This window comes from Anomaloglossus baeobatrachus, chromosome 7 (genome assembly GCF_048569485.1).
Source record: "Anomaloglossus baeobatrachus isolate aAnoBae1 chromosome 7, aAnoBae1.hap1, whole genome shotgun sequence".
NCBI classification, from domain to species: Eukaryota; Metazoa; Chordata; class Amphibia; order Anura; family Aromobatidae; genus Anomaloglossus; species Anomaloglossus baeobatrachus.
The window spans coordinates 77,327,807-77,345,190 of NC_134359.1; the positions used below are offsets into that span (position 1 = coordinate 77,327,807).

Here is a 17,384-nt window from a genome sequence, read left to right on the forward strand (position 1 = left end):
GTCTCTGGTAAACCAAAAGGATGGTGGTCGGTGCCCGCAGCCGGCTGCGCTTGGTCCCCCACCCGGTTCGATGGTTCCCGCCTTTCTCCTGCACCTCGTTTTGTAGAATTTTGACTGCCTACGCCTCAGCAACGGTAGTCCGCTCCCCAGCTTTATGTGTGTCAGGGAATCCGTTTGTCCGCAGGCGCTGGTCAGTGGGATCTCTCTGCCTGTGCGGTGGCTTTCTATCACCCTCGGTGGGCTGTTGCCGTCTTTCGGGTCTTGGGATGAGAAAGGACCTAAGGTCCAGACCTCAATCAGTAAATTCGACGTGGTCCAGTGGCTTTTGGACCTCGTTCTGGGTCTGAGTACCCCTCCTGGTGCTCCGGTTTCCAGTTGATTCCCCGGTTCAGTACCGGTGGGCCACTACCCTGTCCCGGTCCCTTACGGTTCCATCAGCCATCTTCCCGACTCCTGCAGGTGGCAACCACCGTCTGCCTTCTGGCCACAGGGTATCTGGGCTACGACCCAGACCCCTGACAGATGTTTACACTTTCCAACTACTCCACTCTCCTCTCCTAACAGATCTGATCTCTCCTGATCCCTAACTTCATCTGCTGTGTTTTCCTGCCTCAGGCTATCTGAACTCCTCAGTGGGCGTGGCCAACCGCCTGGCTCCGCCGCCTGGTGTGAACGTCAAGACCTGAGAGGGGTGACTCAGGGTTTTTAGGTTGGCTGCTGTTACCTTGTTAGGGGAACGGGTGTTTTTGCAAGGGCCTACCTGTGACTACCTGGCTAGTCCAGGGCGTCACATCTCCATCAGATGGCGATGCAAGAAACTAGCAAGTAACTACAGCACCACTCTCTGATGATGTTCTGTTCCAGGAGAGTTGATAGACACTGCGGGGAGAAAGTGCAGCAAAATAAAGCACATTTAACACTAGAAGTCCCAGAAATTTCGAGCTCCCCCCTGAAGTCCCGAAAGAGGGTCAAATGACCCTTAGTCCAAACTGAATAGAACTAACTAGAAACTAAATGGCTAAACTCAATGGTGCGACAGTAATGACCTTAATTACAGAACAAAAGACAGTGATTATAGGATGTTAGCTAAAATCCTTCAGGTCATTCGACCTGTCTCTGGGTTCCAAAGGTAGAAATGTTAAATGACCCCTCTCTGGGACTTCTAATGGTAAGTATTAGCTAGAGAAGAAGTGTGGGGGATTGTGTAAAAAAAAATCAAATTACAAAAGTGCTGAGGGTGTAAGGATTTATATTTAAAAAGGTGCTTGACCACCCTTTAAATGTTTCTTTCAATTTATTTCATGTCATGGTTAATTTGGGCTATTGCATTGCCCCTTCTCTGAGATATCTGCTGCTCTTTATTGGTAAAATGTATTAAAATCCCAAAGAAAGATGTATATAAAAAATGAATAAATGACGTAATGAATAATATGTGATGTATATTAATTTATGTGATGTATACTTACAGGCACATAATTATTTGTTTTCTGGCATAACTATGCAATGAAATAAGAGATTGTAACACATGAGGTACACAAAAATCATATTTATTGTGTAAACAGACAAATGACATTAACTATAGAATTTGGTATACATGATTGTGTTAAATGTTATATATATTTTCAAATGTGGAAAGTGAATCCAATCTTTTTCTTCGCGATTGAGCAGGTTTCTTCTAAATCAAAGAAAAATAAAAAAGTATTAGTGCACAATCATCTGCTATACTCAATTTTAAGGGCTAAATATTAGCGCAAAATAGTTGGAGTAAACTCAAGAGTTAACACCAGCCTCTTGGAACATCAGTTCCAAGTGCAACTATATGACAACTATATATATAAAAAAAACTAAATAAATTTGAGTTTATTAGAGAAATTATTTATAGATTACATTAGGGTCGACTTTGAATTTCGGTATAAATTCTCTTCCAAATCAGTTTCAGCTTTTTCCACCCAAAAAATCAATTTCTGAAAATCCTCTTACCACTAAATTTCCAATTTCCAATTCAAATTAAACAACCAAATGCCCTTAGCACTAAATTTCTTCCACATACTGAATAATAAGATTAAAAATGCACAACTATTTTTAACATTTATTGTGGCTTATTAATAATAAATTCACGCCTACACTTTTTTTTATGTATTTTGTTCCAGTGATTTTGTCTCTTTCATATAACACCAAAACTTACATGTAAGGCTATGTGCGCACGCTGAGTTTTTGGTGCAGAAATTTTCTGCACCCAAAACTGCATTTTCCAGCAGAAAAACTCACCAAAAAAGGAGGTGCATTGTTGACCGCATTTTGAAGCTTTTTTGCCATGCATTTTTCATAATGAAGTCAATTGGGTGGAAGGGCTGAAAAATGCAGACGGCAAAAATGCACCAAAAACTGACATGCTGAAGATTATTTTCTGCACCAAAACCTGCAAGGAAAAAAGAAGCAACATTCGGACAGCACTTCAGAATTGATATTGCTGGCATAAGGATAGATATGCCGAAACTGCACCAAAAAAAGCATAAAAAAACGAACAAAAAAACGCAGTGTGCACCCAAAGCCTTAATGTCTCCTAAGCCAAAATGCAGACCACAAAAGTAGAAATGATAAGTTCTACCCAAAAGAAATATTTACGTTAAGGACCATGTGGAAAAATCGAATTCTAGGGTGAATTGTTACATGATCCTACATGGACATAACTGGAGGACAAAGAGTTAAATGCTGAAACATTTTAAATTTGTTGAAAATTACAGTAAAGTGCAATCGTGCATAAAGGATAAGAACAAGAGGTAAGATATGGCTAAAAAATCCCCAAATTATCCTGCAAAAGTGCATGTGCAATGACAAGGTGCCAATAAAGGGTAATAATCTGATATATATGCAGTACAAAGAGAATCACTACAACCAAGAAACTCTGGGCCAAATATAACGCCAGTTAAACAGAGCTATATGCAGAAAAATGGTAAGCAGCCATAATTATGACACATACAAATAGTGAACTGCATACAGCGCAGAAGGACTGGAAATATAAATATATTACCAATTACCTAAATAAGAGCAGAGCCTAGGGTCTGTGGGGGTGTGCCCCAACGCACATTTTACGGCCTATGCGGTCACCTGCCGCTTCATCAGGGGAAAAAAGGAAGTGGATGCACCTATGTCAAGTGCAACGCTGAAATACACCCGCGGCCGGAAGTGAAAGTTGGCGTAGTACCTCCTACAGAGGTGAACATGGAGCGGCGCTTGGGCGCACGCGCTCGACTCCACCCAGTGCAAACCAAGCCATCCACGCGCCATAGCGCACGCGTGAGAACCAGGACATGTCACCATTGCCCCCGCGCACGTGCAGACGCAACGAGATGCCAAGCCGTGCCAGGAGAGAAGCGAGCAAGCAATTGCAGGCACAATGGTCGAAGATGAAAACAAAGAAAGAAGGGGGGGCCGCGGCCAAGTGTAAGCGGCCGCGGTAACTTCCCACAAGATGGGTAATGTTGCTTTACGATGTCATACTTTTTTCATTACTTGCCTGTCATGGCTGGTAATGCTCAGGGTAAAAGAGGTGTAGAGATTGAAATTATACTAACATATAAATATACAGCATATAGATTTATATTTACCATCTCTGTCCATTCTAATATCTATTGTTCCAACGACCACCGTGATGGCCGTTACCACCGTGATGACCGCCATGGTGGTTGCCATTATAACCACCGTATCCATTGTTCCAGTTGTTCCAGTTGTTCCAGCGTGGGCCATAGTATGGGCGGTTATAACCGTAAGCAAATCCTGGGTTATATCCGAACCTATAGCCATTGCCACCACCGAATCTGTTATATCCACCAATATAAAAAGGGGACAAAATTGGTCCTGCACCAAAACCTTAAAAGAAAAAAAATGGAGTATGGTAAGTTTGAGCAACAAATATGGCACATTGTTATAATCTCTAGGACTTTGACATGAACCTATATTATATTGATCATAAGTTTATCACATTGGTAAAAACAGCATGTATTGTATATTTTTGCTATTTATATTTGAAATACAGCAAATTTATCACTTCAAAATACACTTTCCCGACACAGGCAAATTCCATGTTGGCATTCTAGTTTTTTTCCACCACTTCTTCCAAGAGATATAACTTGATTTTTCCACCTATATAGCTGTCTAAAACCTGCTTTACACATTGCAATTTTGCATACGATATCGTATGCGATTTGCAACGCCCCCATCGTATGTGTGGCACGTTCAATTTGTTGAACGTGATGCACATACGAGTAGCCCCCCGTCACACGTACTTACCCGTCCATACGACCTCGATGTGGGCGGCGAACGTCCACTTCCTGGAGTGGGAGAGACGTTCGGCGTCACATCGACGTCACGCGGCAGCCGGCCAATAGAAGCGGAGGGGCGGAGCTGCGCGGGACGTAAACATCCCGCCCACCTCCTTCCTTCCGCATTTTGGGCCGGCAGCCGCAGGATGTAGGTAAGATCTGTTCATCGTTTCCGGGGTGTCACACACTGCGATGTGTGCTACCCCGGGTACGATGAACAATCTGACATGCAAGTCTAGAGAAAGGTACGATGTGTATGTGATGAACGTTTTACCGTTCAATCACAATCGCACGTACCTGTCACACACTGCAATGTACCTTACAATGCCGGATGTGCGTCACTTACGACGTGACCCCGCCGACACATTGTAAGATATATTGCAGCATGTAAAGCAGGCTTTAGGGCTTTTTTTTTTATTGCAAGATAATTTGTACTTTTAAATTTATTTTCCATACAGTGTACTGGAAAATGGGGGGGGAAAAAATCAAGGTTTATTGAAATTGTGAAAAAAATGCAATTTTTTTAAAAAGTTTTACTTTTACCACCCATAGACATGATTCTCCAGGTCAGTACAGTTTGCCAAGTTTTTTTTATTATTTTAGTAGTGAAAAAAACTACTTTTGAAAATTTGTAAAACACATTTTTATTGTTTGTGTTGCTATTTTCCAAGACTTTTTTTTTACTTTTAGATCAGTGGACCTGTGTGAGTGCTTGTTTTTTAGCTGCACATGCTTACATTTTAATTGATTCCATATTGGAGTAGATACAATAGTTTATTCTGTAACATTGTGGTGACTAAAAATCCACAATTCTGGAGCTTCTAATTTTTTTTCTCCATTTTATATTTTGGTATATTGAAATTTTAAAGGACCAGCGATACAGCATATTTCATTTTTTTATTATCTTGATTTTTAATGGGGGAAAAGAAAAGATGATTGTAATTTTCTGTTTTTAAAAAAAAAATTGTATTTTTTATTTTTTTTTTCTGTCCAGTCGCTTATATTACTAGTCGCTTATATTACCTTATTTTATGGATTATAAGACATGCTTTTTTCCCCCAAAACTGGGGGTGCGTCTTACAATGCGGATATGGCTTACCGTGGCAGCTGTGGTGGAGTGCGGTCATAGGAGGCAGGATCGATGATACTGATCATGTCACTGCAGTGCTGCGACGGCAGCAGGCCCCTGATCTGACTGCGAGCTCTATTGAATCGCCCATGGTTGACGCAATGAATTTCAAGAAAATGGCTGTGGAAGTGGTGCATGTACTGATTGACGCAATGGACTTCAAGAAAATGGCCGCGGAAGCCTTTCTGTGCATGCGCCGACTCCACGGCCATTTTATTGAAGTCCATTACGTCAACCATGGGTGCAGTTAGATTAGGCGCCCACTGCCGCAGCAACACCCTGGCACCCCACCCTGTAACCCTCCTGAGTCACTCCACTGCAGTGACACCCCCACAGATCAATGACACCCGCCGCGACACCCCCAAGGCCGAACCTCCATCCACTGTCCCTCCTGAGATGCAACACCCGTCCTCTGAGCCCGCAGCATTGCCCTGCCTCCTGGGACCTTCCTAAGCCGCTGCACCACCGCCGTTTCCCCGGTAAGTATTAGGATTAAGACACACTAGGATTATAACATGCACCCTCATTTTAACATTAAAAATTATTTTTTGCTATTTTCCTCCTCTAAATTTGGGGTGCATCTTATAATCCGAGGCATTTCATAAACCGAAAAATACGGTATACTGCAATATAACTGGAATGCATTATATATTGTTAACCCTTTCACAACCTTGCAATTTTCCATTTTTGCCCTTACGTTTTTTCCTCCCCTTCTTCTAAGAGCAATAACTTTTGTTTTTCATCTACACAGCCATAAGGGCTTTTGTTGTGAGTGACGAGTTGCACTTTTGAATGACACCATTCATCTCATCATGCGATGCATTGGAAAACAGTAAAAAAAAAATCCAAGTGCATTGAAATTTGCAAAAAAAATAGTCCAATTCCACTATTGTTTTTGGGTTTTTTATTTACCATGTTCACTGTATGGTAAAACTGACTGGCCAATATGATTCACCAGGTCAATACGAGTTCACTGATACTAGAAATGTATATATTTTATTTGTTTTAAGTGGTGGAATAACATTTGGAAATTTGTAAGAAAAAACTTTTTCCTTGTGTTGCCATTTTCTAACATCTGTGACGGTAACGCTCTAATTTTGGGGGATTTAGTGCTCTGTGAGGTCTTGTGTTTTACACCCTGACCAGATGTTTGTAATAATAGCAATTTGGGGTAGATGTGATGTTTTGACCGCTATTCATTGCATTTTATTTTAATGTTGGGAGACTAAAAAAATGTTATCCTGACATATTGATTTTTTTTTTCTTGTTATAGTTTCGGTAGCAAACATTAGTTTACACTATTCTATATTAACCAGTAGCATATGTGGATTCCCATATAAAGCCCCAAGAGTGAAATATAGTTCTTAAAGAGGACCTGTCACTTGCTAAAAAAAATGTAGGTAGATACCGTGGAAAAATTCCTCAGATCCCCTTAATTCTTCCTCTCTTTTCCAGCGTCATTAAATTGTAGAAATATTCACATTTGCTTCTTATGGAGCGCAGTATGTGAAATCTCTGCTTGCAGACCACCTGGGTGTTTTTCCAGAGTCTTCTCTGAGTGTGTGTGTTTTCACCCTCGCTCTGCTACTTACTTCTTGGTAGTGTCTGAGACTGATAGTCTGCAAGACCAGGTACCGACCTGTGATTGGCAGCATATGGGAGGAAAGATGTGAAAGTGAACGTCTCTAGAGGAGACTCTGAGGAAATACTCAGTTGAACTGCCAAGCAGAGATTTGACATAGTGAGCTACAGAAGAATCAAATGTGCATATCTGTGGAAATGCAGTAATACATTGCAAAACAGATAACAGCAGCAGAATCAGTGGAGCTCATGGATTTACAAGGTATCTCACTCATTTTTTTTGGTGGGAAGGGGGGCAGGTGAGCGATCCCCTTTAAGGACTGATATAAACTATATTCACAAAGTTCAGTTTTTTATGGAGGGGGGGTTTCAGAAGAGGAAATAGATACATAATATATAGTAGTAGTATTATTTCCATTGTTCTATTACTTCAAGATCCTCTCCACAAAAATATATAAAAATGTTCTAATATGTTTTCCTGTGTGAACTTTGCATCCAGTTGTAGGATGTGTGGTGTGATAGCAACCAGCTATGACCCAATATTGGGAATGGTAACACACAGTCTCTAATGTATTCCTACAGAAGGAATAAGTATAGGATAACACTGAGTTCCATGGATATAAACTCCGAGACCTGTTAGTTCATCAACAATACAAAGATTTACTGAATGTCAGGACTCAGAGCGTACATGTCCCTTTCATATGAATAAATCAACTTGGTATTCTGAAGTATAATGCATTACTAACCGATGGCAAAATTGATACCAGACATGATGGTCGATCCTGCAAAATAAAGAGAGACACATGATGGAATATACGATCAAGTATGTAAATTTATAGTATTTTATTCTTATGCAGTCAGTCAAGAGTTTTTGACCACCTGCACCAGGAATCTGGGGGCAACCGGTTAGTTGAGGGCATAGACAGAAAAGGGCCCGTGTCAAAAACAGTATATGGATCCTTTGTAGTCCAATAATTCTGCCTATGACAGAAGCTAATTGCTGGTGTGGCGGTCGAAGCCGATCCCCTCAGTTCTTGGGCCCCTGTGCGGCTGCACCAATGATATGTCCATTCCTGCAGTCGGTGACAGCTTCCCCTTTTCTACCACCTCCCGTTAGTCCATTCCTATAATTTTTAACCTGTGAACTCTGCTTCCACCTGTATCTCCATTCAATTCTCCCTGGGCTAAGATATCTCATGGACACTGCCAGAATCTGGTATCTGGCTATGCATAACATTTTCAGCAGGTTATAACAGCCACAGGGACTCTACTAAATAATAAAGATGCTTGTCATGAAGGGGTTAAATAATGATGAGACTGCGGTATTAGTAAAAGTGGCATCTTGTGTTACATTTAGAGAAATCACGTGTTATATTACTTGTGTAGAGCTATTTGATGTGTTCTTGTTTGATTCATTGCAAAAGGCAGAACTATTGCAAATTTTGCTAAAAAATATATTTAGCAATGGGGGTTGAATAATTTTGGTTGCAACTAAAATTATTCAGTTTAATTATTTTTGACCCTTGATGTGACATGTTAAAGTCATTTCATGGTAGTTCCGGGGTTAAACTAAACATTTAAAACCTGTTTTCATCAAATGTTTGATTCTAAATTATGAATATTACAGAGAATATTACATGTCTAATATTGAACACCTTTGCTTTCTTCCCTGTGAATTTTTAGCAACATTTTTTTAAAAATTGCCATTGATTTTTATATGTAAGAAATTTGATAAAGAACAAGAGAGAATTTTTTTTACCATCATTGCTTTCCAAAAAATGCTACGTCCTGTATTTGAAAATGTTTTCTTTCTCCCCGTTCTATTCGAGGGCATAGTGAGGTGCACAGAATATTACATGATGAGCTTCACCACTATTGTGAGTGCCTTACTCATTTACTTTCTCATTAATTGTTGGAAGTATGACCTTCTTGCTTTTTCAATACCACTTGTTTTCTAATGTCGTTGAGATAGGACAAGAAAACCAGCATGACCCAAGTCCTCTTTTCCCCAAAGACTCGAAACAATAACTGGGGCTGCTTCATTGGGATGTACAAAGAAAAAGATACAGCAGCCCTCTGTAAGCGCTAAGACATGTGCAAACATAGAATATATGAAATTTAAACTGAATTAATGCTATATGAAACATACAAAAAATGAGGGTACTTAGCTCATAAATTAGCCAATCGTCAGCCTATCAACCAAGGCAAGGTGACCTTTCTTTGATGGGACCCTAACCTACACGTGTAGAGGGACAGGTTCAGGGCTAGTTCTCACCTTACCATCTAGACCATGCACTTTAAATGTTTTTTTTTTCTTTTGGCACTGGTGGGTTTAATGCTCTTTTTTTTGCAGCAGCAGACTGCTTCAGCTGGAGGCAGTTAAGCAATTGCCAGCCAGGATATAAGCCCTCTGCTTCCTGGACTTGTTGCTGGTTATTCATTCAGTTAGGAGCTAGCCAGGGTGGACGTGTCTTATGGCTGCTACTATTCTGTGATTTTTGTAAGTGGTTTCTTCTAACTCCTTTTTTTGTTGTACCCTTACCCTTACTCCGTGGTCATCCCCTGGTGCAGGTTATTGGTGTGTATAGGTTTTTGTTTACCCCCGTCTGTTTCTGTGTTGGTGGATTGTTGGGCTCCGTCCAGGTCAATTCCAAGGGTGGTGGGGACTTAGTTGTTAGGGCCTGGACATGAGACAGGGCTATGCTGGAGGCTTGACCCTGACTACCTCTAAGTCTACCGTCGGGATAGTGACAGTGCAGGGTCCCCAGACTTAGGGTCAGCCTTGTAGTCCCAGTTCCGTCTTTACTACCGCATTACAGTTTGTGTATCATGTATCCTAGCAACTTTTACCTGTTCACACTTGCTGTTTATTTGTTTGTTTTTTTCATTGGGATGTAGTAGAGTTGATTTGAAGGATTTGGGTCCAGCAACCAAGTCAGTAGTCCATAGCTACTGGAAAAGAGCCCTACAAACTTCCTCCTGCCTGCCGATATCCTGGGGTCTATGCTAATTAGTACACTGGGTGAGACAACATTGTTGTACCAGGCTTACTACTACTCAAAGGATGATGTCGACAGGTAAGAGGTTCCCAGGGCTCTGGTCCGATGGCCACAGACTACTGATATGGCCACCGGACCTGTGAATCTTTTTGCTCAACTCTACTATGAAAGTTTAATTGCGATATTGAGACTAGTGTCAAAAATATGAAAAAGTGGAATTAATATTAGTAAGAAACTTAAATATAAAATATGCAACCAACTAAACAAAATGACAATAAATTACCTCCAAACTTCTCACTTTTTTATATATTAGTAAAGGATTCAGCCTTTCATTTTGTTAATTGTAAATCCCATCAATATTTCACTATTATGCCATAAAGCCAGACCAGAGAACGTTTTTCTGTATCCGCTAGGATACACTAAGGTAGAACAATGTTTTTACAATAAATTTAGATACTGTATTTCAAACGCTTAACATTAAAGTATTAAACTACAATAATCCCCTTCCTTTAGAATAGCGCACACATAAAAATGGTAATCAGAACAATATAATAGATGAAAACAAGTATACAATCGGCTCTATATGTTTGCTTGCTACATACCAACTCCTGGAAGCTTTAGGTAAAATTAAAGTGAATGTTATTCTGAGAGAAGACGGCTACTTTTATTTATAGTGAGAATGATTGGGCGGAGGCAGTCGGATCACACGGGGCAGGTGCTTAGATTTTCTTCCATATTCAATATAATTAGTAAACAGTTTTCTCTCGGCCCTCAATTAATTGCCAAGACATTCTCTGTCTCTGAGACATCTTTTTAATTAGCGCAATCACAGTATTAGCAGCGCTGACTTCATTGTAATCAGACCAAACACAACTTTGGAATTTACAGTACTGTATAGCTACATAGTTTAAATTATGGTAATGAATAAACTCATCCCTTGCATTCTTATGTATTTTGTAAATAATGTCTGTATGTATTCTTTATGGTCGATGCATCGATTATGGAAAATCCATAAAGATTACGAGCACTTTTTGCTGAGTTTTCGTTACAGAAACTCAAAGTTTTTGAGCAGTTTTCAGATTTGGAAGAGGATTTTGAGAGTTTCTGCTCCATAAATCTCTGTGTTTGTGTGCCGCCCTTCGACAGCCGACGGGTTGCTCGGACCCGGATCCACAGTGGCTCGAGGGGTCCCCGGATCCGAGGCGGGGTTGCGTGGCTACCCAGAAATAAAAAGGGGGATTTGTTTGGGGATAATGTTCGTGACGCCACCCATGGTGTGTGGTAACGTGAGGGACCACCGCTGCAGTTTGGGGAGCCAGTTGACGATGGTGTGGCAGCTAGAGATGTTAACCCCTCCGTAGGCAGGGGAGTGGTTTTGCGGGACTCGGTGATCGATTGAACAGGGGGCCCCGTTGGGAGTAGAGGGATATCGAGTACTCACACAGTCCAAAGACACTGACGCTGACACCAGGTAAACCAAACTCTTGAATGCTCCATTGCTGTTGGACGAGCATGCTGGGTCTGTGCCCCTTTGGTGTTGCTGGTCGGTCTGAAGCCTTGTTCCTTGGCACAGTGTGTCTCTTAAGTGGATCCCTTTCACCTAGAACTACTCAGGTCCCGCTCACCTGCGTGGCTAGCAAGGTGAGCTTGCTCTCAGGGTTCACGCTTGAGATTTTCTGGACGGTTATGGGAAGTCCTATCCCCCTCGTTGCGCTAGAACCCCGATTTTGGAGCGGGTGGGGACCGGTTCCTGAAGACTCTGTTCCTGTCGGGTGAATTACTGGGCTGCGTGAAGCTTCTTCCCAGCCTAGGGTCCGCGTATCCCGTCGTGCCCTGGCCCCTGCCCGGTTGTAGCACAAGGCAGCCGGCCCGCTCTCTGTAGCGGCACCGTGCCCCCTGTCACTACCCCCTGCGACCGGGGTTCCAGCTCCTACTGGCCAGGCCAAAGTATGGCACCTGGGACGGGTTCCGGAGCCCAGTTCCACAGCGTGACCTGTCCTGTCACCGCTGCTCAACTCCTCTCCTCCTCTCAACTGAACTGTACTGACATCTCAGACCTCCCTCTTCCATCCCCCATTTGGGTGGCCCTATTCCCCTCAGGCTGCCCAATGGGTGTCTGGTGGGTGTGGTGCAGAGTGTTCCTCAGGATTTTGTACACCTGTTGGTAGAAACACCAAACTGACAGGACCCGTAGCCAAGGAGGAGCGGGTACCATGCAGAAGGTCAGATTGCACGGCACCCTTGTGATGACCTGATACGCCAGGGCGTCACATTTGCTCAAGAGGTTTTAAAAACATTCTGTGGGTTAAATGTGGTACTATTAGAAACTACAGCTCATCCTACAAAAAAGCTGTAATCCATCTCCATAGGCAGAATAAAAAAAAGTTATGGCACTCATAAAATGTAGCACAAAAGCAAAACAAATTTTAAAAATGCAAGATTTATTGTAAAATATATTTACTTTGGGTAGTAAAACAGAAAAACAAATTAGTATGTTTGGCAGCAGAAGAAAGGTAACGCCAATTTTAAAGTGATGTGAATATTGTAAAAAATGTTGACATTGGCAGAATTATTTTTTTTTCACCTCACTTCCAAAAAGCTGTAAATACCAGTGATCAACTATATCAGAAAACTGACCTGCAGCTTCCAGAATGTGAACAGGTGCCGACCGAATAAACAACGTAACTACAAAAGCATATCCAGTGGCACTCAATAATATAAGGATACATTGGCATTGCATTACTGCTATAAGAATATTGGGCAAAGGAGAAAAATACATAGCTAATATGAAAAATTAGTAAAACGACATAGTGTCACGCTGGGTGTGGGGAGAGACACCCAGCAAGTGGACTCCTGGGAATAGGGGAGGCTGAAACACAAAGAGGGGGGGTGACCAGGGGTTCCTGTGCTTATCCTGACACTGTGCCCTCAAACCACAGGTACCCATAAGGGTTAGGAGGTGTGGCCCGCCAACATGCCTCTGTCTCCTAGCCAGACCCTAGGACTAAATCCCACCACCCACCAATCCAAAAACAAACAAACACAAAAATAAATAGCAAAAGGGGAAAAAGGAAAAACAACAACTTATCTTGAGAGGGAATCTTCAGAATAAACAGTAGTGTGAAGCCACATGCACTCCTGAGCAAGCAACTTCTCCAAGTGAAGAGTATAACCCGCACTGGAGGAGTGAGAGGCCCCACGTTATAAAGGCCCTTAATTACCAGCTGCAGGAAAGGCTCCTCCAACCTGGCAAGGAAACAGAAAAAAAACTATATCAAGCCCTTAAAGGGACAGCGTCCATTAACGTCTGGACGATCGCCGGGCCCCTCTGCACCTGGTCCCAGCAGCAGCACCTGATGGTCAGACACATCCGTGACACATAGGCATTGCATTACTGATTTGGAAAGATTGATAAAAAGAGATTTTTAGCTTATGTATTGGCCAATCTATGTGAGCCCGATAACCTCGACAAGGTGATCTCATTATATAGGGAACCTAACTGTAAATGCATCTATGTGCAATTATAATCTGCGTGTCTGGGCAGAAATGTCCCTGGCTAAATAAGATGGTGGACATATGCGGAGAGCTAGGTCAGAACAAATGCACTATAACTATAACAGAAAACTCACCAGCAGCTTCCACAAATGTGAACAGGCGCCAACCGAAAAAACAATAATGATACAAGTGATCAAAAAGTTGCATGTACCTTAAATTAATATTAATGATAATGTCAGCTATCATACCATGCAAATTCCTCTACGTCTTTAAGTTAATTGAAATGTAGGTGATCAGATGGCTCTCTACTCCACACGGCTAGCATGTAGAAGAAGGTCAGATGAGACCAAAATAGAACCTTTTGAGCTAAATGTAAAACGCTGTCTGTGGTGGAAAACTAACATTGCAAATCACCATGAAAACACCATCCCCGCTGTCATACATGGTGGTGGCAGCAGCATCATGCTATGGGAAGGCTTTTCTTCAGCAGGGACAGGGAAGCTGGTCAGTATTGATTGCAAAGGAGATGGAGTTAAATACAGGGCAGTCCTGGAGGAAAACCTGTTTGAGGCTGCAAAAGACTTAAGACTAGGGTGTAGGTACACCTAACCAGCAGGACATAAATCATGTTTTTGTGTGTGAATAGCACACTCAATGTCCAGACCTAAATTCCATTGAGAATCTGTGACAAGACATGAAAATTGCTGTTCACAGACGCCTCCATCCAATCTCACTGAGCTACCACTATTTTGTAAAGAATGAGCAAAAATTCAGCCTTTAGATGTGCAAAGCTGGTAGAGACATACCCCAATAGACTTGCAGCAGGGGCTGAATACAAATGCAAGTCACAATTTTCAGATTTTTATTTTTAAAATATTTAGAACAACATTTATCATTTCCATTAAAATTTCACAAATACTTGCTATTTAGCGATGGTATATCACATAAAACCCCAACAAAATGCATGTTTGTAGGTGTAACATGAAAAAATGTGGAATAGTTCACAGGGTATGAATACTTTTTCAAGACACTGTATAATGCTTTGGATTGTTTTGTATATCAAAGTATATCTGGCTGTCTGTGTTTTACTGATAGGCCAACTATTACGTGCTGCTTTTTATAAGGTCTAATAGACATATGCTTATGGCAAACCCGGGGGCCATTGATAGTTCTCTGGCTGCAGTGATCACTCATTAGCACCAGAGTGATTATGTAGATGGGGGATGATGGGTTGACTGATGGGAAATCCCTGAACTCTCCCTAATTCCATAGATGCTGTGGTCAACAGCATTTAGTGAGTTAAACAATCGTGATGAAAGTTGCACTGGTTGCGTTGCTTGATATAACTATTACCAAACTTAATGCCATTTATATTTTATTCTTTGAAAGAGAATACTGCCAATTACAGTTTGTTAAACCAGGTGACATTTTTTTTCTTTGCATTTATAATATTGTTTGAGTAATAGGACTCATTCAGACGACCGTTCCTTTTGTACTGGTCAGTTCCTTTTTTTTTGCGGACCTACTGACATGACCATTTTTTCAACGTGTTTTGTGTAGGATCAGATGGCACACAGACGCCCTTCCATGTGCCATTAGGTCCTACAAAAAACACATCGTTGTTCGTATGTCCATTCCGTTATTATGGAATATGTCCTATTTTGTTCTGCAATTGACACAATAGAAGTCAATGGGTCCACAAAATCCACGGAAGCCACACAGAAGCACTTCTGTGTGGCTTCCGTGTATTGGTTCCCCTGCAGTCTGTGTCCCACTCCCCCACCAGCCCCGCAGCTGCTCGCACTGCAGTGTTTCAGCAGCCGTGGGGATGACGTGTGCTGACATCAGAAGGTTAGCTAAGTTCATTACCTGCGGTTATGAAGTCCGCTGTACTCCTGACATCAGCGCTCATCACTGTATTCCATTCCGGCAGCGATATCACCTCAAGTCTCGCAACCGGCCCGTGACTGTAACTTGCGGTGACGTCATGGGCCACCCGTGAGACTTGATGTGAGAACATGGTGGTCATTGAACTCAGTGACAAGCGCTGATGTCACAAGTTCAGTGGAGTTCATTTAAATCATAAATATATGAACACAATATATACCATGTCTTACAACATTTAAGTAACATTAAAGTGAATCTTAGCCAGAGAGAAGACAACTAGTTTTATGAAATTAGAAGGACTTGGAGGAGACACATTACACAGGATCGGTGCTTAGATTTCCAACGTGTCTTCAATATAATTTTCAAAGCATTCATCCTCTCTGTGACATCTCTTGTATTAGAGCAATATCAGTATTAGTGTGCAGCGTGCAGATATCATTGTGATGATTCCGAGCACACCTCGTGTATTTACAGTCTGGCTACATAAATAGAAATAGCTGCATAAATAGTTATGGTAATGAATCGATTCATCCCTTGCACATTTCGACATTATTTATATACAATGTTTCTATGCGTCCTTTAAGCACGTGCATCCAGTAACACATTTTCCAATGGATTTGCGGTATTGTAGTTGACCTAGGGCAGAATCTTTTGAGGCCTTCCCTCATTCTTTGATGTTAAAAGTCTTCTTACTTTATGTTTAAAAGGAATATGTCAGCTGCAATATGCACCCAGAACCACGAGCAGTTCTGGGTGTATATAGCTAATCCCTGCCTAACAGTCCCTGTATACACTAGCATAGATAAAGGGATCTTTATAAAAAGTATTTCTAAAGATCCTTTATGATATGCTAATGAGCGCAGGGACTAGTCGCAAGGGCCTTTTTTTTCCCCGACTAGTCCTCCCTCTTAGAATGTTAGCACATCCACAGGGGCAAGCTAACATGCTATTCAATGACCATTGCCCATCATCATCAGTGGTGACGCGCGTACCTGTATCCGTTGTCACTTCCTCACATGCCGGGTTTAGGGTCAGTGCGCTTGATCAGAATGCCCAGCACTTCCGGTCATGCACACTAGACCTCTCTGAAGCCAGGACGCATACACCCGGCTTCACACTGCGCATGACCGGAAGTGCCGGGATTTCTGATCATGCACACTGAGCCTAAACCCAATGTCTGAGGTGGTGACAACTGATACAGGTATGTGCACCATTGCTGATGGCGCTGGGCAATAGACATTGAATAGCATTTTAGCACTCACCTGTGAGCGTGCTAACATGCTAAGAGGGCGAGCTAGTTGGGAGAAATAACACCCTTGCAACTAGTCCCTGGCCTCATTAGCATATCATAGAGGATCTTTAGAAATAATTTTAATAGATTAAAACCACCCAAGTGAAAAAAACATAGCAAAAAATTAATCAAGGGTAATTATACACAGGGACTACAGACAGGGCCTCGGATCTAGTAGGCAACGGGTAGAAACAGCAAGCAGTTATGAATGCAAGCACAGATGCTTGATAGGGACTGTGGATAATAATAGCCCTGTTGATACCCTAGGACTCGCTCCTACCTTGCAACGGAGGGTATGACACCCTAACTTAGCCTGGCGCCCCTCGTCCTCGTCGACTCACCCTACAGTGCCCTGGTGTAGCATTATATACATATACGGTATAGTGTAGTGCACTAACCTGACATCCACAGTGGGCACAAGGGAGGAGAAATTCTCTCCAAACGAGTGCCCTAAAAAAGGGTTCAATGTTATAATAAATGAACCAGTGGACTACCTTATACACAAAGCCCTTGTGGACTAATATAACTGAACAACCAAAGATATAAAATATGGGAACAACGCATGCTGAAGTCCCCAAAATATAAGCAGAGTTTTAGCAAATTGTGCATATTGATAATGAAAACATACTGCTCAAAGGTACCCTTCCCTTATTGTCGGTGCAAATATGCACAGCCTCAAC

The 17,384-nt window shown here is 41.9% G+C and overlaps 1 long non-coding RNA gene across 1 annotated transcript; it reads right to left on the bottom strand.

The window, feature by feature from the left end:
- Positions 1 to 1,538: 1,538 nt before the first annotated feature.
- On the bottom strand, positions 1,539 to 10,687 carry LOC142245906 (uncharacterized). The gene is made up of 4 exons (XR_012724810.1): positions 10,634 to 10,687; positions 7,779 to 7,814; positions 3,609 to 3,870; positions 1,539 to 1,675 (listed from the first exon to the last, which is right to left on the bottom strand). It is a non-coding gene; the product is annotated as an uncharacterized LOC142245906 (long non-coding RNA).
- Between the last annotated feature and the right edge of the window lie 6,697 nt (positions 10,688 to 17,384).